Below are 23,934 nucleotides of genomic sequence, written 5' to 3' on the forward strand. Positions count from 1 at the left end.
AAAGAGCTCAGTGTGTATGACTTTATAGAGCTCCCAAGCACAAGTGACTGTCCATGCGATCACTGGGCCTGCATGTTACACCCCTTTCCCTTTCCCCTCAGCTTTTCAGTTTGTCAGCTCCCCAGGGCAGGGACCATGTCCCTGGCTATGTTTGGAAGTGTGGACTACGTTGCAAGCGCCCTGTGACAGGGCTTTCTCCTGGGGTCTGCCAGACTTGGTACAACTCTGCACACATCTGCCCCTCCCTGGGGCTGGCTGTGAGCCGTGCTATAGGCAGCAGGGAACTCAGAGGGTCAGGGAGAGCTTGTTCACAGAGGGGAGAGCAGGAACTCAACCGTGGCAATGTCTCAGCTGGCTGGGGATTTCCATAGCATCACCCACAATGCTCTGCTTCAGAATCTGATTGAGGTCACCCTCATTGTGCTGAGGTGGGACAGAGAGCAAGGAGGAAGAGGTGGCTACTTACCAAACAGTGAATGTTGGGACACCACAATAAGGCTGTTTGGAAAGGCATTGGTGTTAGCACCAGAGGAGCATCTTTACTAAGGGCAGCCTTCCGTGAGCAGCTGTCTGAGCACATATGATTCCATCCTGCAGGGGGCAGTGGAGCATGCCCACACCCATGCTCTTGTCCAGCAGAATGGATGCTCTTGTGGCTAAGGTCTGGCACTGGGTCTCAGGAGATTGAGGTTCAATTCCATGCCCTGCCATGGGCTCCCTGTGTGACCTTGGGAATGTTCTTTGACCCCTCTTTGTCTCGGTTCTCCACCCAAACAGGGTATGGCTGTAAAGCAAGGAGAAGCCTACAACAGAGAGTTTCAGAGCCCAGGTTTTCAGGCCTGTGCAGTGGCACTAGAAAGAGCTGTGTAGCCATATGGGCTCAGGCTCTGACACCCTGTTCCAGGGGAAAGCTCGCTGGAGTGGGGCTGAAGGGGCCTGAGCTGTGTTCCTCACTGCCACGGACTGGCTGCATGACCTCGGGCACGTCTCCTCACCTCACTTCCCCAGCTGGTGAAGGGGGAATTATATGTCCCGAGCACTAGATCTGTGTGTGGAAGAAGAGCTAAGTATCATTCTAGCATTTGCTATACAATCTCTGCTGGGGCCGGGGGGAAGTCGCCTGGCGCTGGGGCGGGAGGGCAGGCCAGCAAGGTGGATTTGTCAGGGGCCCACGTACCAGAGGATCTAGGCACCAGGAGAAAGTTACAGCTCTGCTGCTTGTCATTTGAGTTAGCTGTTGTTGCCAGGTCTTTAGCCTTCCCACAACACAGCATTACCCTCACCCCTGCAGAGAGGATCCAGATGCCAGCAGCACACAGCAAAAAACAAGATGCTGTGAGTTATCCCCGCGACACTAGCAGCATTTGTGCTCTGAAAGCAAGTCAGACCTGGCTGGGGGGATTCTGGGCACCTCAGCTGGCACAGAAGGGCAAGGATTGGCGAGTGCAGGCCCAGACAATTTCTGAGGGGGGGCGGTTGGAGCTGGCCAGGATCTGAAATCCAGGAGATCCTGGGTTATAAACGGAGAGCCTTTGCGCAGCAGCAAATGCACAATGAAGGCCAGCTGGTGCTTGGAGCTTTAAAGAGCAACCCCCCCTGCTATGCCAATGGGTTTTCATTCACAGAAAGATAGGACCTGATTATGTAGAGAGCTGCCTCCAACCCAATCCCTTCCCCTAGGACAGCTGGTACCATCTATGATCTCACAGCACCGGACAAAGAGACACTAATTAAGCCTCACATCACCCTTCCAAAGCAGGATGGGATCTTTTATCCCCATTCTGCACATGGGAACACCGAGGCACAGAACGGTGATGTAAACTGCCTGGATTCACACAGCAAGGGTGAGGCAGAGAACCAGATCGCCCAGCTTCCAGGCCTGTGCTCACACCACTAGGCCATCCTGCCTCACAGCATTAAATAATCCCCTACAATGATTCTCTCACCAGCTTGAGTGTAGCAAGGACTAGTGTTGATGTGCGGCAGCCTTTGGATGCCATGGTGTACTTCCTCTAAAGGAAAATAGTCTGTGCCCCCTCCCCCGGACCTGCCCCCTCCACACATACTATGCTACTGCTGCTACAGGAGACATCAATCAGCCCCTGCGGGGCCAGCTGTGTAGCTCATGGCCCATCCTTATACAGTGTGACAAAGCTGCTTTCTCAGTTTGCTGGCTGGTTGAGGGATCTGGTAATGGGCTGTCGAATTTTTCACTACTGGGTTACTGGTTCAAATCCAGCCCAGATATGTGCTTATCCCATGAAATGGTTGAGGAGGGGTCTCTGGCACTTCCTCCCATATCACAAAAACACCACTGATTGCCCTCTTGTTGGTGGTCTCCAAAGGTTAAATGAGGACTGGAGAGGGAGCTACTGTCTGGCCCTAGCAGCAGGCACAGGGGTGGTTTGCAGGAGAAGTTGCACAGCTGCTGAAGATAATCCAAGCGTTTCATGCTCCAGGACTGTCCTGCAGCCGGGTGCCCATCGACAGCACAGAATTCACTCTGGAAATCACTTTAGTTAACAGCAGCGTTCAGGCAGAAGAAACCAACGCTGCAGTAAAACAAGCCCCGAGACAGCTTCCCGAGCGCAGTATCATGGCCCCTGCTGTTCCTGCTATGAGGTAAGAAGCAACAAGCCCAGCACACACAAACTGTGACCAGAGCCTGTTGCTACCCTTCACCAAGGAAACCTGGGCAAGGGAAGGCAGTGAAATGAAAACACAGAGATGCCCCCTCCCAAGTCATGTTCTGACACGCTGCAGCTAATGTCCTCCACAGCCGGTGTTCAAAAGAGGTGTGTGGTTGCCAGGGAATGCATGGGTGTGTACAAATGCAAGAGCCGGGACGGAGAGGGGAGTGTGAGAGGGATGTGTTTAAGTGTGTGAGGAGTGTGTGTTGCAGAATGCCCGAGCGGGGTGAGCAAGAGAGGGGTCCACGCATGTGTGGGAGATCTTCCTGGTTTGCCTTCCCTCCCTCCCTGGGACAGAAGCAGGATGCTCCTTGGTTTGAGTTGTGTGCTACTGCACTTCCCCTTGAGCTGCTCTCTTCTTGGGCGGGTCCAGAAGCGCTGCAGACGATTGAGTCTCTGCTCATCTTCTCCCACAACATTTTCCTCTGAAGGGCCCTGAAGGGAATGTAAGTCCCACTGGGGCTGTACCAAGCTCCCAATTGCTGGGTACTCAGGGGTACATTGCCCCAGATGCTCAGCTTCTGGCTGCAGAGGAATCTGGGCTTTCCCCCATGCACTGGCCCTGCTCATTCCGCATTTCCCACACTGGCTGTGGGGGTTCTCGCTGGGGAGTGCAAAGGGGAGCCTTTGAGAGCACTGGACAGCCAGAGCTCCCGAGGCAAGGCTGAAAGGCCAACATTTTCCAAAATGCCACTGATCTTGGTGACCTCCATTTTTGGGAGCGCCTGACTTGGGACACCAGGGGCTGGTTCCCGTTGGTGCTGAGCTCCTGGCAGTTCCCATCAGAGTCAAGGGGAGAGGCAGGGGGTGCTCAGCCCCTGGGAAATCAGGGCCCAAGCAGTCACAAGTCAGGCACCCAAGCTCAGTGGCCACTTTGGCGTAAGTGGCTGGGCTGCCTGCGATTGCCATAGTACCGTATGGCCCCTGCCATTCTACAGCTCTGCGGAGCGAGAGGAGGCTAAGAGGTGGCCAAGTCCAATTGGCAAACAGGGGGCCCAATTCGCCCCCAGGGGATGACATCAGTGGAAAGTACTGGTATTCCACAGGAAGACCATCAAGACTTGGGAACCACCACCATGCTGGGGTGTTAGCCGGGCTGTTTCTTGCTCTTCCCCGGATCTGATGCTGCTTTGAGGTGGTGCTGAGGATCACCCAGGGCACAGAGGGCCGTGGGCGGGGAAGAAATTCAGGCTGGATGCTGAGATTAGACTGTCAGCTCTTTGGGGCAGGGATCAGCTGGTTGTTCTGTGTTTGTGCAGCACCTGCCACAACAGGGTCCTGGGCCACGTTGGAGGCTCCTACGTGCCACTGTAATACATCTAATAAATAATGTACAGCACCCAGCGCCAGGAGAGCCTGGTCCATGACTAGGGCTCCTAGGTGCAACTACAATTCACATACTAAATAATAAACATGGTGGGATCACTTGGGGTTGTCTACTGATGTTGGACCCCTCAGGTTGGCACGAGCACCCCTCTGGGACATCAGCATTCTGGGACTGTCCCCCAAGGGCCTTGGTGAAGGTGAGGCAGACACCCTGGACCCCAATGGGCAAACACAGACCGTTCCACCTCAGCAGCCACTCAGCCACTGCTGCCTAGTACCAAAACCACTGCCCAGACGCCTCAAAGGGGCAGGGGACGTTAACTGAGGTGGAATGAAGTGTTCAAGCTGTCTCCTTCCGTAACAACTGAGTGAGATTCCATCGCCAGGCACCAACATGCCCTGTGTAGCTCTGTGATGACTTTCAGCTCTGCCCTCACCACTGCTGGACACTCCCAGCCATCAGCACTGGATGCTGGAGCGCATCAGGTCTCACTGTGGCCAGGCACCTCTCCCCTGAGTGCTCTTTGGGGAAAGGGCTGTCTTTTCATAATACAGACTGGGCAGAATTCAATTTTATTTTTTTATCCTTTCCACAGATGACATGGATGCGAATTTTTAACCATTTAATTTTTTTTTAAATCAATTTACATTTTCACAGTCATGGAAAATGGAGGGGGGGTCAGACAATAATTAATTAATGATAGGAGATGTTGAGATTCAAAAAGTTAAAGCTTTATGACCATTAAAACACATTGTCTACATCACATATCAAAATAAATATCCTTCAATCAAACTCTAATAAGTTCTCAAGCTGTGTTTTTCTTACTGTGTCTCTCTGTACATTTCAATTACTATCCATGGCAATATTCTTAATCGGTTTGAGTGTGTACGGTGAAATGGACATTTACCGATAAAAACCTAATACTCCCAAGCCTAATGATGTGTGTGTACAGTGCCAAGCACAATGGGTGTCAATCTAAAGCCAAGGCCTCTAGGCATTACCAGAACACAGCTGACCACAATTATAATCCACCTCAGCACATCTGTCTCCAGCCAAACCTCCAGCTTCAGCAGCCTAGCTGAACTAGACAGCACTTTTACTGGGACAGAAGGGAAGGGTGTGGGGAGAGGATCACAGGCAGGAATGCACAGGCAGGAATGTCTGTGAGGGGAGGGCTCCTGCCTCATACTGGCAATGAGGGGCGATCAACAGGTTATCTCAAGTGCTTATATACAAATGCACAAAGCCTTGGAAACAAGCAGGGAGAACTGGAGGTCCTGGTGATGTCAAGGAACTATGACGTGATCGGAATAACAGAGACTTGGTGGGATAACTCACATGACTGGAGTACTGTCATGGATGGTTATAAACTGTTCAGGAAGGACAGGCAGGGCAGAAAAGGTGGGGGAGTAGCACTGTATGTAAGGGAGCAGTATGACTGCTCAGAGCTCCGGTACGAAACTGCAGAAAAACCTGAGTGTCTCTGGATTAAGTTTAGAAGTGTGTGCAACAAGAGTGATGTAGTGGTGGGAGTCTGCTATAGACCACCGGACCAGGGGGATGAGGTGGATGAGGCTTTCTTCCGGCAGCTCACGGAAGCTACTAGATCGCATGCCCTGATTCTCATGGGTGACTTTAATTTTCCTGATATCTGCTGGGAGAGCAATACAGCGGTGCATAGACAATCCAGGAAGTTTTTGGAAAGCGTAGGGGACAATTTCCTGGCACAAGTGCTAGAGGAGCCAACTAGGGGGGGCGCTTTTCTTGACCTGCTGCTCACAAACCGGGTAGAATTAGTGGAGGAAGCAAAAGTGGATGGGAATCTGGGAGGCAGTGACCATGAGTTGGTTGAGTTCAGGATCCTGACGCAGGGAAGAAAGGTAAGCAGCAGGATACGGACCCTGGACTTCAGGAAAGCAGACTTCGACTCCCTCAGGGAACGGATGGCCAGGATCCCCTGGGGGACTAACTTGAAGGGGAAAGGAGTCCAGGAGAGCTGGCTGTATTTCAAGGAATCCCTGTTGAGGTTACAGGGACAAACCATCCCGATGAGTCGAAAGAATAGTAAATATGGCAGGCGACCAGCTTGGCTTAATGGTGAAATCCTAGCGGATCTTAAACATAAAAAAGAAGCTTACAAGAAGTGGAAGGTTGGACATATGACCAGGGAAGAGTATAAAAATATTGCTCGGGCATGTAGGAATGTTATCAGGAGGGCCAAATTGCACCTGGAGCTGCAGCTAGCCAGAGATGTCAAGAGTAACAAGAAGGGTTTCTTCAGGTATGTTGGCAACAAGAAGAAAGCCAAGGAATGTGTGGGCCCCTTACTGAATGAGGGAGGCAACCTAGTGACAGAGGATGTGGAAAAAGCTAATGTACTCAATGCTTTTTTTGCCTCTGTTTTCACTAACAAGGTCAGCTCCCAGACTGCTGCGCTGGGCATCACAAAATGCGGAAGAGATGGCCAGCCCTCTGTGGAGATAGAGGCGGTTAGGGACTATTTAGAAAAGCTGGACGTGCACAAGTCCATGGGGCCGGACGAGTTGCATCCGAGAGTGCTGAAGGAATTGGCGGCTGTGATTGCAGAGCCACTGGCCATTATCTTTGAAAACTCGTGGCGAACCGGGGAAGTCCCGGATGACTGGAAAAAGGCTAATGTAGTGCCAATCTTTAAAAAAGGGAAGAAGGAAGATCCTGGGAACTACAGGCCAGTCAGCCTCACCTCAGTCCCTGGAAAAATCATGGAGCAGGTCCTCAAAGAATCAATCCTGAAGCACTTGCATGAGAGGAAAGTGATCAGGAACAGCCAGCATGGATTCACCAAGGGAAGGTCAAGCCTGACTAATCTAATCGCCTTTTATGATGAGATTACTGGTTCTGTGGATGAAGGGAAAGCAGTGGATGTATTGTTTCTTGACTTTAGCAAAGCTTTTGACACCGTCTCCCATAGTATTCTTGTCAGCAAGTTAAGGAAGTATGGGCTGGATGAATGCACCATAAGGTGGGTAGAAAGCTGGCTAGATTGTCGGGCTCAACGGGTAGTGATCAATGGCTCCATGTCTAGTTGGCAGCCGGTATCAAGTGGAGTGCCCCAAGGGTCGGTCCTGGGGCCGGTTTTATTCAATATCTTCATAAATGATCTGGAGGATGGTGTGGATTGCACTCTCAGCAAATTTGCGGATGATACTAAACTGGGAGGAGTGGTAGATACGCTGGAGGGGAGGGATAGGATACAGAAGGACCTAGACCAATTGGAAGATTGGGCCAAAAGGAATCTGATGAGGTTCAATAAGGATAAGTGCAGGGTCCTGCACTTAGGACGGAAGAACCCAATGCACAGCTACAGACTAGGGACCGAATGGCTAGGCAGCAGTTCTGCGGAAAAGGACCTAGGGGTGACAGTGGACGAGAAGCTGGATATGAGTCAGCAGTGTGCCCTTGTTGCCAAGAAGGCCAATGGCATTTTGGGATGTATAAGTAGGGGCATAGCGAGCAGATCGAGGGACGTGATCGTTCCCCTCTATTCGACATTGGTGAGGCCTCATCTGGAGTACTGTGTCCAGTTTTGGGCCCCACACTTCAAGAAGGATGTGGATAAATTGGAGAGAGTCCAGCGAAGGGCAACAAAAATGATTAGGGGACTGGAACACATGAGTTATGAGGAGAGGCTGAGGGAGCTGGGATTGTTTAGCCTGCAGAAGAGAAGAATGAGGGGGGATTTGATAGCTGCTTTCAACTACCTGAAAGGGGGTTCCAAAGAGGATGGCTCTAGACTGTTCTCAATGGTAGCAGATGACAGAACGAGGAGTAATGGTCTCAAGTTGCAGTGGGGGAGGTTTAGATTGGATATTAGGAAAAACTTTTTCACTAAGAGGGTGGTGAAACACTGGAATGCGTTACCTAGGGAGGTGGTAGAATCTCCTTCCTTGGAGGTTTTTAAGGTCAGGCTTGACAAAGCCCTGGCTGGGATGATTTAACTGGGAATTGGTCCTGCTTTGAGCAGGGGGTTGGACTAGATGACCTTCTGGGGTCCCTTCCAACCCTGAGATTCTATGATCTTACACCTCTCACTTCCCTGCTTTTCCCCACTCCATAGTGAGCTTCCATGTTATCCCACAGCGACTGTTATCCCGCTGTGGTTGTGTTGTCTGATGACTAGTTACCATTGCTACTCATTCACACAACAGTCAAGTGAACCCCAGGACTTAATTACTGATCATGATGGGGTGTGTACCCTGCACAGACCCGGAAGGGGTTAATGAGGCCTGGGAGGCCAATGATGTTATGTGGCTGCACATGGAGGGGGGAGCCAAGTTTAACTGACCTTGATGACCAGCTGGGAAGAAGCAGGCGGGTTAGTAAAAAGCCAGAAGCTGAGAGCAGAAGGGGGCTGCAAGGAGAGAATCTGCAGTCACTGTCTGGGAACAGAGAGCTGGTGAGGAGGAAACCTGGGGGGAGAATAATCCCTGGGAGCCTAGCCTTGAAAGAAGGGCCAACCCAGAGAAGCTGTGGGGAATAAGGCCTGCGAGAGGCTGAGTACAAAGAAGCCCAGGGAAACAGCATCTAGGAGTGGGACTGTGCAGACCTTGGCTGCCAGTTGCAGGATCCTTGGGCTGGACACCAATGTAAAGGGAGGGCCTGGGTTCCCCTACCACCCATTGGGAAAGTGGCATGAGCCCAGAGTCTGGGGACAGAGCCCCGACTTAAGGTCTAGAAATTCTTTGTGGGACTTTTTATTTGTTGAACCTTGTTACCCCAAAAGGAGCAGACATAAATCTTGTGACCTGGCTGGAGGGCCAAGCTGGTGGAGGAGAGACCACCACCGCAATGGAGCGACAGCAAGGGGCACCACACGGGGAGACACCTGGCCACAAGGAGTGCGATGAGTGACCACCTTACACTTGTTCATACATAATACATGAATTTTTAGAATCCAGGTACACTGATTACATAGTGTTTACACTGGAATTACTCTGTCATGTTGCAGCCGCCTTCCAGTTACAGGGACTGGTGATAATGAAAGGTACACAAAGCACAACCACCACAGAACCTCAGGGATTGCTGTAGAACTGATGCATAACTTCACTGTTTTGACAGTGTAGCTACAGCGTGACTGCACAGCGAGTGCAGCAGAACTACAGGCAACTACCTTGTCATTGCAGCATAAATACCACCCCACTGTGTTGTGGCTGTAGTGCAACCACAGCATAATTACAGTCACTAGATTGTATCACCCACTGGGATGGGACAGCAGGATTTCACAACTGTCCTGGCCACTCCTTGGGGTGACCTGGGCACCCAGCAGTCCCCCATGCATACTGCAGGGTAACCTCAAGAAACGATGCCAACACAAAAGGGAATTAAGTCCCACCCTTCCTTCTGGCCACTTGGATCTAACTGGCATGGTCCCAGCCACACAACCAAGCAATAGGAGGCCAGCCTTGGGATATAAAGATACGAAAGCCCATGAGGCATCCATGCAACAAGAGGATCTCATGGACAGCTGGGGCAGGGAAGACTTTCTAAGCACCACTTCAAAGGTCATGCAGTTGTAAAATAGCCTTGAGAACAAGCCAACATCTGCATGAAACCCCACTGGATGGATCCATCCTGCATGGCCAGTCCAAAGTCTCCTACCAATGCTGACTTGCTCTTAAAGCAAACCTGAGATGGATTGCTGGGGACCGTCTCTTCATTGGTTCTTCAAAGTCCTGCTCTGGGTCCATATCAGGGCAGTAGAGACCCCACGCAGCCCTGATGGAGAGCTATTAACAAATAAATGGACGGGTTTGGTCTATATGCAGTTTTTGCACTGCTTTCACCATATCAGTTTAGAAACAGATATAGCTCAAGTAGTACCAATCCCATGTGTGGATGCACTTATATCGGTATCAAGGAGCTTATAGCTGATTCCCACATGGGAAGGGGAATAAATTATATTGAGAAATGGCAGTTTTATACCGGTACAACTGCAGCCATACTTGGGAGTTTTAACCAGTATAATTATAGCAGTAACAAAAATCACACCCCTAACACACAATTAGACTGGCGCAAAACCTGTGTGCAGAGCAGGGGGAAGAAATCAGGGCAGTGCCAGAGTACTGCAGAAAAGCAGATGCTGTAGCAATCTTCAGAACAAAAAAAAAAGAGAGATCCTGACAATAACTGGCCCCTACATCTCACCTGACTTTCAAGTAAATAATGAAACAAAAAATAGTAAAGCATCCAAGGCCTTCCTCCCTATTGACTTGCACCATGTGTAGTCCCCAAGAAGGTGGACAATGCTATCCAACTCTGAACAGTACTGCTTCACATCCACTTTGGATTCTGCATGGCTGTAAATGGTCTCACTAGTGCAATGGCCAATCAGACCCCAAAGGCAGGATGGAAACATGAGCATCAACTAGCACTGGGTGTTTGCAAAGAACAGATCCTCCCGGATAAAGCTGAAGGCTTTTCTTTCGCAACAGATTTCCAACATCACTGGGCAAGAGGAGAGCTGTTGCTGTTATACAGTTAAATGTGAATACAGTGGCTCACAACATCTCTCAACATAAATTACAGTTAGCTTGCATATGAACAGTGTCTTGTAGATGGGAAATGGTCTGCAGGGCCCTAGGCCAAGATTTATGTTATCACAGCAGCAAAGAGCCAAGGGTAACAAATAGCAAAACCACAGATGGTGGGGAGGTGTCTGCTGCCGTGCCCCCGGGATAAACCATATGTTATGGGGTGGACAAAGCCCACAGTGGGCAAGAAGGAATTAACAAGAGCCTGTGGACAGTCAGTCTGGGAGGGTGGAGGGGGGGGAGGGAGAAGAACAGATACTGGCTGTAGCTCAGCGAGAGAAACCGAGCTAAAGCAGGAAGCTAAGGGTGCGCATCTACACTGCAACAGACCACCCATGGCTGGCCCAGGAGAGCTGACTTGGATTCGTGGGGCTATAAAATTGCAGTGACGACAGACAGGCTGGAGGGAAGGCAGCTGGCCCTGGGTTCTCTGTGCCAGTGGAGGGACCTGCAGAGAGCAGGAAGACTCCAGCTGGGTCAGGGACCGGCCTGCCAGGGGAGCAGAGAAAACTCTCCTGAAGCAGAACCACTGGGTGGCGAAGCTCTGCAGTGAGCCTGAGGAGAGAGAGAGCTGCCAATACGCCCGAAGCCTGTGCAAAAGGTGGAGGCAGGAAGTGGTCCTGGGAGGCAGTGCGGGTCTGCGCAGATAGGCCTTGACTGCTTATTAAAGGATCCCTAGACTGGACGCCAGAGAACAGGAAAGGCCATTGAGGGGGGTGTGAGGCACCAGGGTAACAACCCTTGCATCCCCCTGATACCAGGGGTAAAGACGAGTGAGTCTGGAGTCGGGATGATGTCCCAAGGAGAGGTCGATGGTCTATTATTTGTTGGACTCTTGGTTTACCCCAGAAGGCATGGGGCTATATGTGACCTGCCTAGAGGGCCAAGCCACAAGAAGAAATGATTCACCAGGCTGTCGGACTGCCTTGCAATGCCCAGCCTCAAGGGGGCAATCTGGCAGCAAGCCACACTCTGACACCATACAGTAATCTACATACCTAAGGCACTTCCATGGCACTCACTACATCTGAGCTCTTCCCAGTCCTTAATGTATTTACCCTCACAACACTCCTGTGAGGCAAGCCTCTTGTCCCCATTGTACAGAGGGGGAAACTGAGGCATGGAGCAGTTAAGTGACTTGCCCAAGGTCACAGAGAAAGCTTTTAGCAGTGCAGGGAATTGAACCTAGGTCTTCGAGTCATTTTAGGCTTCTACCCTTACCACTGGCCTATCCTTCCTCTCTAGGGATGAGCTGCAGCTGATACTGAACTGGGAGTTGCTGTGACCATAAGTGAGGGCCGATAATACACAGCGACCCAGGGAGATTACTGACATGGGCCCGATCCCGCAGTCAATCCATTCTGACACAAGGGTCTGTCCACATGGATCCCATCCTGGGATCAAGGCCATGGGCAGGTGATCCCACTTGTAAAAATGCAGCGAATATCCTAAAATTGTGCAAAGTCAAAGATCCTGGATGGGAGGGAGGAAGCCGGGACCAGTGAAAGAGAACTAGGGGCAATACCAGACAGCAATTTAGGCATGAGTGTTATGGCAAAAGGAGTGTCCAATCAATGCAATTTTAGGGTTGCACACCCAGGACAAGTAGATAGCCGTCCATCTCAATGGGACCTGGCACAACCTCACCTGAAATCCTGGGTTTGGTTCTGGGTTATCAGAAAGACTCGATAAACTGATGAACAACAATACAAACCATCCGGGTTCTAGAGGGCCTGATGAGAGTTAAGCACGGATCGCATGGCTAAGCAGGGGGACAAATAGAGGGTGCAAACATCAAGAAGGGGAGAGTAGAGCAAAGGCATATAGGGAGAAGCAGTGGGACATTTAGGCTAAAGATCAGGAATCTATCCCAACTGAGATCTATGAAGCTTTTCAAGGGAACAGGTGGAGACCCCATGGCTTGGTCCAGGTCAGACTAGACTGGGTGAAGCATTAGCAATTATACCACGTAGGGAAAAATCCTGCATTGGCAGGAGAGGCTCTGATCTAATAGGATGTTTCCATCTCTCCAGGAATCACCACCCTGGTACAGACCAATGGTCCATCTGTGCCCAGCCTGTCTTCAACAGAAGCCAGTGCCAGACAGTTCAGAGGAATACACTAAACACTCATAATGCACGTAAGTGTGCAATGCTCCACCCCAGGGGAATACTTCTGCCGGTACCATCCGGTGATCAGCTCGTGCCCACAGACATGGCTGGGAGCCTTTGTCAGGGGCATTCTAGCTAGGGTAACCACACAGCCTGGCTCTTTGTCTGAAAGATCTGCTCTAGGAATTATTTGGGAGTAGTTCTCTGGCCTGTTTTTCCCAGGTCAGATTAGAAGATCATAGTGGTCCCTTCTGGCCTTGGAATCTATGAATCCAAGATGCTCTCCTTTACTACTAGAGATAGGGCTGCAGATAGCTTCCTCGGAATGAAACTGATCTTCCTGAAATGTCTCATGCTCCATCCCATCCCAGGGATGTCACACTCACACAGAGCTGTTTTCACACCACTACAGAGCCCTATTTTACATTCTCTAAATCTTCATTTTTCAAGAAAAATACAAAAACCCAGCCAAACACACCCTGCAACATATGAGCCCTTAGTGTCAGCCCAGCAGTGGTTCTAAGAGCTATCCTGCAGCAGGGAGTTCCAAAAGTTAGGTCTAATGCTAATAATGGGCTTAACAGAGCCAGAGCTTTAGAATTGAGGGTCGCTGGATGGTGATCCGGAAGGACTTTAGTCACTTTTTAAAATCCCAAACTAACCATCCTGCTAACAGCTAACCCAGGCCCTCTTTGAGACACTGCAGCGAGAAACACCAGGACTGGGTGCAATAAAGCTTCCCTTCATCCACAAGACAGCTGGCTCTTACTGCCCCGGACACATGGTGGAAACAGCAGTGGTCGCATGGCAAAGAAGAGAGGAAGCGCCACCTAGTAGTTACAGCAGGAGACTGGGAGCCAGGAGACCTGGGTTCTGCTCCATCTCTGCTGCTGGCTGGCTGGGTGACCTTGGGCAAGTCACTTAATTCTCTGGACGTCAGTTTACCCATCTGTGTGATGGGGATAATTGACACTGACCTACCTCCAGAGGGGAGCAGGATTCATTGTTTGCAAAGTGCTCTGAGGCTCTTGGAAGGGAGCTCCTAGAGAAAGGTTACAAGCTGAGGGGAGGGAGTGGCACCAGCTCATTCAGTGCCACATTGCAAAGGCCCCCATGAGGAGAAGCATCTCCTCCTGTTGGTGACAGTGGCCTGGAGTGCAGGGCACGTGTAACATTGAAAGGACACTCCACTGTCTGAGCCCTCAGCTCGCTCCTGATTAATCCCTGCACTGCTAAGGATGCTCCCACCCAGCTGACCACTGACCACTCCAGAGAGGGCTGAGCCAGGCCCTAGACTGTCTACTGCCACCCTAGCACCTCAGGTGCCTCCAGGCTGTGGTCATAGGCACGTCTGGTGAGAAGGTCCCATTATATTGCTGTGAATCGTGGACACTGCGGGGTGTCCAGCCCACACCAGCACGAATAGAAGCTCAGTGAAGCTACCTGGCCAGCCCCAGAGGCTGGGTCAGCCCCAATGGCTGATGAATCCCAGCTGGGGGTGAGCATAAAGAGAGGAAGTTATGGAGAGCTACAGAAGAGGGAGGAATTATCTGGGATGGGAAGATGGAAAGGGGCCTGGAAGCAGTCAGCTGTGGGCCACGGGAGGGATGAAAGGTCAAGGCTGAGGAGGGAGAAGGGGGCTGAATTCATAATGTCCCACTGGGATTTAGTTGGGGGGGATTCCAGGAGAGCTCTGGGAGTCCTAGCCCTGCAAGACGGGTGAGCTGATGGAGGCCCTGGAGAGACCTCCTGCCAGGCTCAGGAGGGCAGAAGCCTAGGGAGAAAGCAAGGGATGGGTCTGAATATGGGCAGACCTTTCCTGCTTGCTTCAGGGTCTCTGGGCTGGAATCCAGAGGAGAGAAAGGTCCTGGGCTCCCCCATCAGTCACTGAGGAATGAGCTGGGAGATCCCCCCAAGAGACAGGGATGACAGTGACAAAACCCTGGGAGAAGGGTGTGAGGCCCAGAGTCAGGGCCAGAAAACCTGATGTAAGGACATCAGGCTTCTTGTTGGGTTGGACTCTGTTACCCCAGCCAGAAGGGGCGGGGCTTAAACACCACCTGGCTGGAGGGCCAAGCTGCAAGAAGAGGAGGAGCACAGCAGGCCCTGAGCACCCGTCACAGGGGGCCCTAAGGAAGATGAAGCTGCTATGCTGTGCCCAGCCACAAGGAGGTGCTATAGCAGTGAGTCCAGTTATCTACACTAACGTTATCACCGTTATTTATCGCTTGGGCTGTGACTGAGGTCGGGGCCCCCTCGCGCAAGGTGCTGTACAGGTGCAGAGTGAGCCAGCCTGTGCCCAGAGCTGGCCATCGAAACAGACTAGACAAAGGGAGCATCCCTGTTCTACCAATAGGACACGGAGCCAGAGAGTAAATGAGGGACTGAGCCCCGCTCCCCAGCACATCTGTGGCAGACCCCCCACCAGGCCTGCCATCGCTAAGGGCAACGAAGCCTGCCAGGGGGGAAGGGCCAGCAGGAAAGGGTTAACCTGCTAGCCGCTGGCAAGCAGTTCCCCAGGTCACTGGCTTTCAGCAAGGCAGCATGGGGCTCCCTACGTCTCCCCACCTCAGCTCACGCAGTGGGCAGGGTGCCGAGTGGGGCCAGGGGCTGCAGTGATGGCAGAAGCCCTGCAGAGTCGCACCCTTTGGCGATTCAGTGGGAAGGGGGATCTGCCCCACAGGACAATGGAGAGCAAGACAGCTGACCTGGCTCGTGGGGGGAACAAAGGGCTTCAGTCTTCTACCTCGCACAACAAACCCATTGTGTGTTGCTGGGGCCCCAAGCAGCCTGGCCATGCCTCACTGACTGCTTGCATGCCAGGGCGCCTGCTGGGCCACGCTCCCCTCTGAGGGCTGGTGGCTACCAGAGCTGGCAGGGTTAATAGCTCCACTTGTCTCAGCAGCTGCCAGTTCCTTGTCACTACATATTAAAGCCTGGTCCTTGTGCAAGAGGGAAAGTGCTTCCCTTAGGAACTGGGCCTTTTTGAATCAGCCCCAGCCTGCTCATCTGGAGCATATTTAGTTATGCAGCCTGTGGGTCTCGTTCACAATGCTCTGCCTGGCATGGCAGCCCACCTGCACCTGAAACACACAGGGCTGGGGAGAGGGGGCTCTCAGCAAGTCTGGTCACTCGTTTCCACCAGCCCCAGCACTGAAACCTTTCCCAGGCCTTGGGGACCTCACATCCCTCCTCATTTCTGTAGGCAAGGGCTGCGTTGTCCTGCCTCTTCATTTCTCACCTGGATCAAGTCTAGATACTTGTACATCATAGTAACTGGACTCTTCTCAATCTTCAATGGATTTACCCTCACACATCCCTAGGAGGCAGGTAAGTCATCCCCATTGTACAGCTGGGAAACTGAGGCAGAAAGAGGCTAAGTGACTTGCCCACGGTCACATAGGAAGTCTGTTTCAGAGCAGAGCATTGAACCCAGGTCTCCTGAGGCCTAGGCTAGGGCCCTGAACCAGTCTCTCACCCCCTCATAGCTGACCCCATCCTATTCTGCACAGCCGGTGTCAGCGACATAAGTGAGAACTCAGGGCCTCCTGCTGCAAAAGCGGAAGGCGAATCTCCCTTAATTGTTAGTGCACATGTGGCAAAGCCACATTGCTCAGCTAATTCCACCCAGGAGAGGGCAGCAGTGCACACATACACTGGGCAATCTATTGCAATAACAACATGGCATTTAGTCCATCTCCCCATCCCCGACCCAGGACCAGTGCAACCCCCTCTCTCCAAGCCGGTACAGTCTCACACCACTGCCAGCTCAGGCTGGGGTCCCTCCTTAGCTGGCTATAGGGATGCTACAGTCTGAGCGAGGCTGCTGACATGCATGGACTCCAACTAGCCAAACTCTGCATGGCCCCGGGCGGGTCCCACTCAGGCTGGGCTCTAGGAATGGCCCAGGTGACAGTGCCCATAACCACTTTGCCTGCAGAGACAGGGGGTCCCTTCTAGTGGTTAAACCCTGGCGGGGCATTGAGCACTCAAGAGTTCTAATCCCGGCTCTGCCACGTTTCCCTCACCTAGCAAACCAAGCCAGGTTCTGAAAGAAACCTGCCTAATTGGCTGCTGTGGGGCCTGGGAGTCCAGCCTCCAGGGCCATGGCTCCAGAACAGCCAGTCGGGTGGGATGAAGGGGAGCTAGGAACTGGCTCCCAGCTCCAGGTGGAGGCATGAGGAGTGCTTTGAGATCCTACCTGAAGGGCGGTTCCAAAGAGGATGGATCTAGACTGTTCTCAGTGGTGGCAGATGACAGAACAAGGAGTAATGGTCTCAAGTTGCAGTGGGGGAGGTCTAGGCTGGATATTAGGAAAAACTTTTTCACTAGGAGGGTGGTGAAGCACTAGAATGTGTTACCTAGGGAAATGGTGGAATCTCCTTCCTTTGAGGTTTTTAAGGTCAGGCTTGACAAAGCCCTGCCTGGGATGATTTAGTTAGGGATTGGTCCTGCTTTGAGCAGGGGGTTGGACTAGATGACCTCCTGAGGTCCCTTCCAACCCTGATATTCTATGATTCTATGATCCTGAGACGCAGGTGAAGTGTCGTGTTTTATTGAGCGTGGGCATGCCAGATGAAGCAGTGGTGCTGGTGTCACACGCTGGTCAGAGTGTGTTACAGTCCACCTCAGTGTCTGACTTACAGAGGATCTGAGTCTCCAGCTGGAGACCTTTAGCAACTAGCCCTTTTTACTTCGGCAATCCCTGGTTCAACCCCCAGCATGCTGGCCAAGGGGCAGCCATTACGTTGCATGTTCACTATACAGCCATGCCCAGTCTCCACTGGGGTGGAAAGATAGCAGCTGCCATGCCAGGGCCTTGAGGCCAGGGGAAGAGGGTATATACCGCTCCAAGGTGATAAACACCAATGATCTAAACACACTGAAGTTCAGATCTGACAAGCAGGAACCTTAATACAGAAATACTGTTGATGCTTGCTCTTTGGACTGCCCAGCACTAATGAACATAAACTGGCTGGCTGCTTTAGCTGTGTTTGAACTGTCTTATCTCTCAGCAAAGACTCAGAGTCATGCTGGAACAGAAAACTGAGGGGAGAGCAAAGAATTCACAGGCATTCCTTTTGTTTCTTTTTCTCTCCCACCAGCCTCCTCTCTTCACAATTTTCTTTTCTTCTGAGAAGATTGGGTTGATCCATATCTGTATTCAGCTCCTGGCTCTGCCACTGACTTTCTGTGTGACCCTGGCAAAGCCCCCTAATCTCGCTCTGTGCCTCGGTTTCCCCATCTGTAAAACAGAGGTAACAGTCCTTCTTTTGTCGGTCTTGTCTGTTTAGATTGTAAGCTCCTTGGGGCAAGGCCTGTCTCTCGCTAGGTATCTATACCACACCTGGCACAATGGGGCTCTGATCTCAATTAGTGCACTACCATCAGGTGAATAATAGTGATTTTCTGTTGTAAAACACCGGTCTCCTGCACGCCATTGCTTTGCTCTGTCAGGTCAGTGAAAAGGCAAAGAGGAAATAGTATGGACAAGCGACACGGGGTGGCTTCTGGATTGTCTCTGCATCCCCGATGGTATTTCGTCTGTGGAGAGGTGACGAGACAAGAGCTGTACAAAGTTCACTACGAATTCTGCAAAGCTTATCTCTCCAGGTGTTTGAATCCCATGCTCCCCACAGTGATGGACGGCCAAGCAGATGGATACAATGCTGCTCTCAGTGAAGTGACAAGGGACACACCATGGGCTCCCTGGTGGCAGAGAACAGGAGTGCAGCAGTGCCTGCAGTGACACAGACCAGAGGAGCCGCGGGGAGATATTTACCCCTCTCCCCCACCCATGAAATCAGAATGCCATCTCTCTCCTGCTTACAGCAATTGTGTGAACAGTTCATTGGTTTTGCAGGAATGCGGCACAGCCTTCGCCATACGAGTGTCACATTAGATGCATGACATTTGGCAGGTTTGGCAAGAGATTCCACCTCTTATGTGCTATTCCCAAAATACTAGGAAATGTGAAGAACCCACAAGGGGCAAGGGGAGAACTCACTGGATCTAGGGTGTCTAGGCTGGTCCCCCACAAGCCTCAGTATAGGGGTCATGTTGGGGTGGGGCGAGGAGTGGGAAAAGTGGAGGCCAGAACACATGGGCTGCCCTGGGGAGGCTGCCATAACTTAGAGAATCCCCAGAGATGATCAAGGTCTTACCTACACACAGTCTTGCACTGGTTTACTAAAGGTGTGCTTTTCAGTCAAGTTTGCGTGTAGACAAGGGCTAGGGTACACTGGGGGCCCCACTCCCAGAGCAGCCCAAAATTTGACTGCAAAGATGACTTTGCACCATGCCTGCTGGACTGACTTGCGCAGGTGCAGCCCAGAACTGATCCTCCCTTCCTCCCCCCAAAGGGAGAGAAATACACTTCTATTAGATCTTTGCCTCTGGGTCCAGCGTAAACACTGACGCTGCTCTGCAGTAGTTCAACCAGGGCCTGCAGGCCTTTGCTTCCGGGACTGGTCCCTGAAACACTCTGGCGAACCGGGCTCTGCACAACCATCCCTCAAGTCAGAGGACGGCCAACGTTGTGGGCAGCAGCAGAGCCAGGTTTTGAGCAGGGGTGCAGGCAGGAGGGCAATGGGTCACTGGTGGTGCCATTTTCAATTATACCTGTTGGATTGAAAAGGCGCCGCACATGCACCTAAAGGCCACTGGGGAGTGCGGTGCTGCTGCCCCTCCCCCTCCCCCTCTATTAGCTCTGCCACTGATTGTGGGTCCTTATTGGTCACATTCTCCACAGGCTGCCTCGGGTGCTGCAGCACTGCACGGAGCTTGGCTGCAGCTTGAGGCCCCAATCCTGCAATCAGAGCTGCACTGCTTAACCCGGGTGCCTGAACACACTTGCAGGTGAGGCAGGAATCCGCCCGCACGGACCTGACTGCAGGCGGGGGGCCTGCGGGTGGGTTTTGGAGGGCAGTTTGGAAGCTCTGCCGGTTTTGAGTTATTAATGTGCAAAAGGAATGTGCTTTCCCTGGTTTTACTCAACCCTAGCTGAAGTCTCACACTTGAATGATCTGAGGAATAGTGGTTTAGAGGGAAAAATAATTGAAGTAATAGAGTAAGTGACCAACAATTTACTGTTGTGAAATTCCTGGCAAGTTCTTAGACACTAGCAACACTGTGTCAAATGCCCTGCAGAGGATAAAGCCTCAATCCACAGAGAAAACCAGACTCTATGGGTACTCCTGGCTGCTAGAATACTGTGCATTGCCTTAAACCCATGCTTCCTCGGGCCAACCGTTAACAATTCCTCCCAAACCGCCGATGGGGTATGGAGCGCTATCCCTGTTTTAGAGACGGGAGACCTCCTGAGTCGCAGAAGTGAAATTATTTGCACAAGGTCGCGCTGTGAGTGGCGGAGCTAGGCGCAGAACACAGGAGTCCTGAGCAGAGCTGGGCAAATAATGGACTTTGTCATTTGTTGGCAATTCTGGAAAATGGAAGAAAAATTCATTTGAGGTCAAACTGAAAACAATTTCTTTTCTTTTTTAATTTTGGCAAATCAAAAATTCAGGGGTGGGGGGAATTGACTTGGGTCAAAAACATTTTTTTTTATTCTTGAGCAATTTTTTTAAAAAATAAAATTAAAAGGAAATCTCAAAACAAAAAGTCAAACTGAAAGGTTCTATTTCGTCAGAATGTTTTTTGGGGGGGAGGGGTTGAACAAACAGGCTTGCCGAAAGCAACACAAAGCCACAAACTGTTTCAGTGTCACCAATCTGAGTTTTTCATTGAAAAACAGTTTGTGTTAACTTGGGTCGTCTCAGGACCCAGCCACCTGGCCCTATCCAAATACCCCTTCTGAATCTCCTGCTGGGGGAGGAGAGCAAGGAGGGGGCTGTGCTGGTGCCACACCACAATTAATGACTTTCCAAAAAGCAAGGTGAGAAGAGCAACCGAGCCCCATCCATCTCCCTGCTCTGGATACGTCAGCCCCGGCGGCTGCCTGCAACTCTACACCTGTCTACGGTCCCCGTGTCCTTTGATAAAAATAGCCCAAGCTCCATCCGTTCCTTCTGTTCCCTGAATCCTCACTGTTGTACCCTCTCCCTGAGATCGCAAGTGGGGCCAGCACTACTGCAGCACTAGCTGACCCTACAGCACCTCCTGCTGGGAGAAGCTATGCTGCTTCTGCACCACTGCCTGCAGCACCTACTGTGGGATGTAATGGGTACTGGTAGCACTCCCACCCCCTTGCAATGCCTCCTGGTAGGAAAGCTGCACACTACTAGTCCAGGCTCAGCTTTCCACTGTGGCTAGAGGCATCTGCAACCTTCTACATCACCTGCCAGAGGTACACATGGGGGAAACGGAGCCAGGGCTAACTTGCTAAGAAAGCCCAAGAGCCTGGATTCTGGGACAGAATCGATATTGCACCGACCAGGCTCAGGACGACTCCGGGCACTTCCCATGGGATATTTTCACTGGCACAGTCCTCGGATGTAATGCTAGTGCCCCAGGCTCATCATTTGTCATCAACAGACTTCAAAGTGCTTTACCAAGGATAGAAGAATCATTGTCCCTGTTTTACAGATGAGGCCCACGAGGTGAAGTGACTTGCCCCAATCCACATCTGATGGCAAAACTGAGAACAGAACTCAGTCTCCAGAGTCCAAGCCCAGTGCACTAGCTGCCAGACCATACTGCCAACGAAGAGGGAAGCGATGCTGCAGGTCCCAGGAAATAAGGCCCCTCAACATCAGACTGCACCTGAAAAGCACGGCCCTGGTCCAATGAGTTCTACACACATGGAGGGAACTGTTCACCAGCTGCAGCCAGTGCCACAGTTTTAGCTGGCGAAATGAGCAAGCCATTGACACATTCACTGGAATGCAAGAAACACAGGAGCAGACTCAAAAAGAGGCAGGACTGAGCACTTGCGCCTGCTGAGAGCCAGACAGCTTCTGCTTTGGAAACTCTTGCTGGAGTCTTGGTGAAAGTCACCCCTGAGGGGTGTGACCACTCGTATAGCGCTAGATGCTGCCTGCCCCAAAGAGCTCTCAATGGAAATAGGTAGTGTAGCCCCGCTTTACCGAGGGGGAACCAAGAGCAGCGGAGAGTAAGTGGCTTGCAAGGGCGCAAAGAGGATGTGCAGCAGAGCCAGAAATTGAACCCACCTACGAGTACCTGTCCAGTTCCTTAACCACAAAACAATCCCTCCTCCTGAGTTTTGCTCCACACGCAAAGATCAACCCTCCTCTTTCAGCCTGAAGGGGTTTCTTTTAGATTCAGGGGAACCATTCACCAAAAGCAAAGTCTCTTACAGTTTGCGCAGGGTACACGCCCCATCACACTATCCCAGCTCAGCAGAGAGTGGGCAACTAGCAACATACACAGAATGCTAGTGACAAACGCCGTATGTCACCCTTAAAGCCCAGCTCTGAAGCCTGGAGCTAACCCACTGGCTCGGCCCCCTTCATGCTCTCCAGCAATGGTGATCCTATAAGCCCCATGTGGCAGCTCCTTCTGTGGGCTCAATGGCTTGATTGGTGCTTCCTACTAGTCAGACTGAAATTGTTCTTTGTTTAAGCATAGGAATCATTTATCTCATTGACTAGGGAGGATAATCCACCCACTTCTTCCTCACTCCATGGCTGCTGTATGTATTTATAGATAGTGACTGTCTCCCATCAGCAGCCGTCTCTTCTCTCCCCAAGAATCACATTTCCCAATGCTGCTTTGGCTTTGTCCCTGTTATCCAGCTCTCTCTGGTAGTGCCCGACTTTACCCCATGGCAGCCTGGCAGCAGCCTCCCCAGTGCAGCATAGAAAGTTAAGACCCCACCCACCCGTTGTCCCCCATAGATAGACATGCCCACTGCTAGCTGACAGAGTGTTCTCCCTATTTTAGTGTCACAGCCAGGCATGTGCACAGAGACAGACCGCAGTGGGCCTGTTTGAGATGAAACGGAACATAGCTGGGTAAGGAGGGATGGGCACATGGGTATCAGAGCAACCCCCAACTGCAAGGGCCTGGGGCAAGTTTGTGACTGCTCTGAGCGCTCCCAGAGAAAGGCTACATACAAGTCAATCAAATGAGTGACACCTCTGATCCCAGCCCCCACACAGTGGTCAAGATTGATACAAGACAAATTGGTGGGACTTTGGGCTTTCCCCGTCCCTGGCTCCATGCCGGGCCTCCTGCACCAACATTCCTGCATACCCACCCTGCAACTTGGCCTGCTCAGGTCACCACCAGCCACACCAGCCAAGCTCCAGGCCCAGCGGGAGCGGGAGTTGCTGATCTCAGGCTGGTGAGCCCACAGGGCTGCTGACCACAGCTGAGTGAATAACAGATTTTCTAGGTCACTGGCAATTCCGAAGAATCAAAAAAAAAAAAAAAATTCCTTTGGGGTCACCCCCAAAATGAAATTAAAGAAAAAAAATGTGTTGACTCAAACAAAAAAAAAATCTTTTCAGGTCAAACAAAACATTTTATATCCGTTTTGATTAATGTTTTACAAAAAAATTAAAAAGCATTAAAGGAAATTTCTAAACAAAAAAAATCAAAGGCTTGTTCCAAAAATGTCACAAAACGTTTTGATTTTTTTTTTCCAGATTTTGTTTTGTTGGGTTTTTCCTCAACTGCAACCATTTGACAAAGCTGCCATGAATTTGCAAACCTTGTCAGTGGGGCCAAATCTGCATTTTTCACCAAAGCAAAAAGTTTCAGTTGAAAAACTTTGGCAGAAGCTGGGAATGGGCAACAGGGGATGGATCACTTGAAGAGTACCGGTTCTGTTCATTCCCTCTGGGGCACCTGGTACTGGCCACTATTGGAAGACAGGATATTGGGCTAGATGGACCTTTGGTCTGACCCAGTATGGCTGTTCTCATGTTCTCTTACCCAGTTATAGCCCTAGTTAGCAGCCAGAGGCGCCCAGTTCTGCTACTGGCTGGCATGTCCTGCTGGTAGAAGACATCGCAGCCTGCATTTCTGTTTGCCTGGAGTGGAAGCCAAATTCACCCCCAAAGAAGTGGAGTTTTATTTGCTCCATAGCCAGATTTCTCCTTAAAATTATCGAGAGGCTCTGCAAAAGGTACATTTTATGGGGTTATCCCATAACCCTGCTGGTTACTGAGCTGGGGCTGCCAACATGAGCGTAGTCTGGAGAGCCATGGGGGCATTGCCCCCCACCCCAACTGCAGGGTGGCACAAGTGAGGCAGCAGCCCAGGGCACAAAACTATGGGAGCAGCTACACGTGCACTCTGTCTCTCCCAGTCTC

General features: G+C 51.4%; 1 protein-coding gene across 1 annotated transcript in view; it reads right to left on the reverse strand.

Annotated features, from left to right (window-relative positions):
- The window catches only part of SBK1 (SH3 domain binding kinase 1), a 47,656-nt gene that overhangs the window by 7,347 nt on the left and 16,375 nt on the right, over positions 1-23,934 (reverse strand). The window lies entirely within an intron of this gene.

Source organism: Lepidochelys olivacea (assembly GCF_965140295.1).
Source record: "Lepidochelys olivacea isolate rLepOli2 genome assembly, chromosome: 10".
Classification (NCBI taxonomy): domain Eukaryota; kingdom Metazoa; phylum Chordata; order Testudines; family Cheloniidae; genus Lepidochelys; species Lepidochelys olivacea.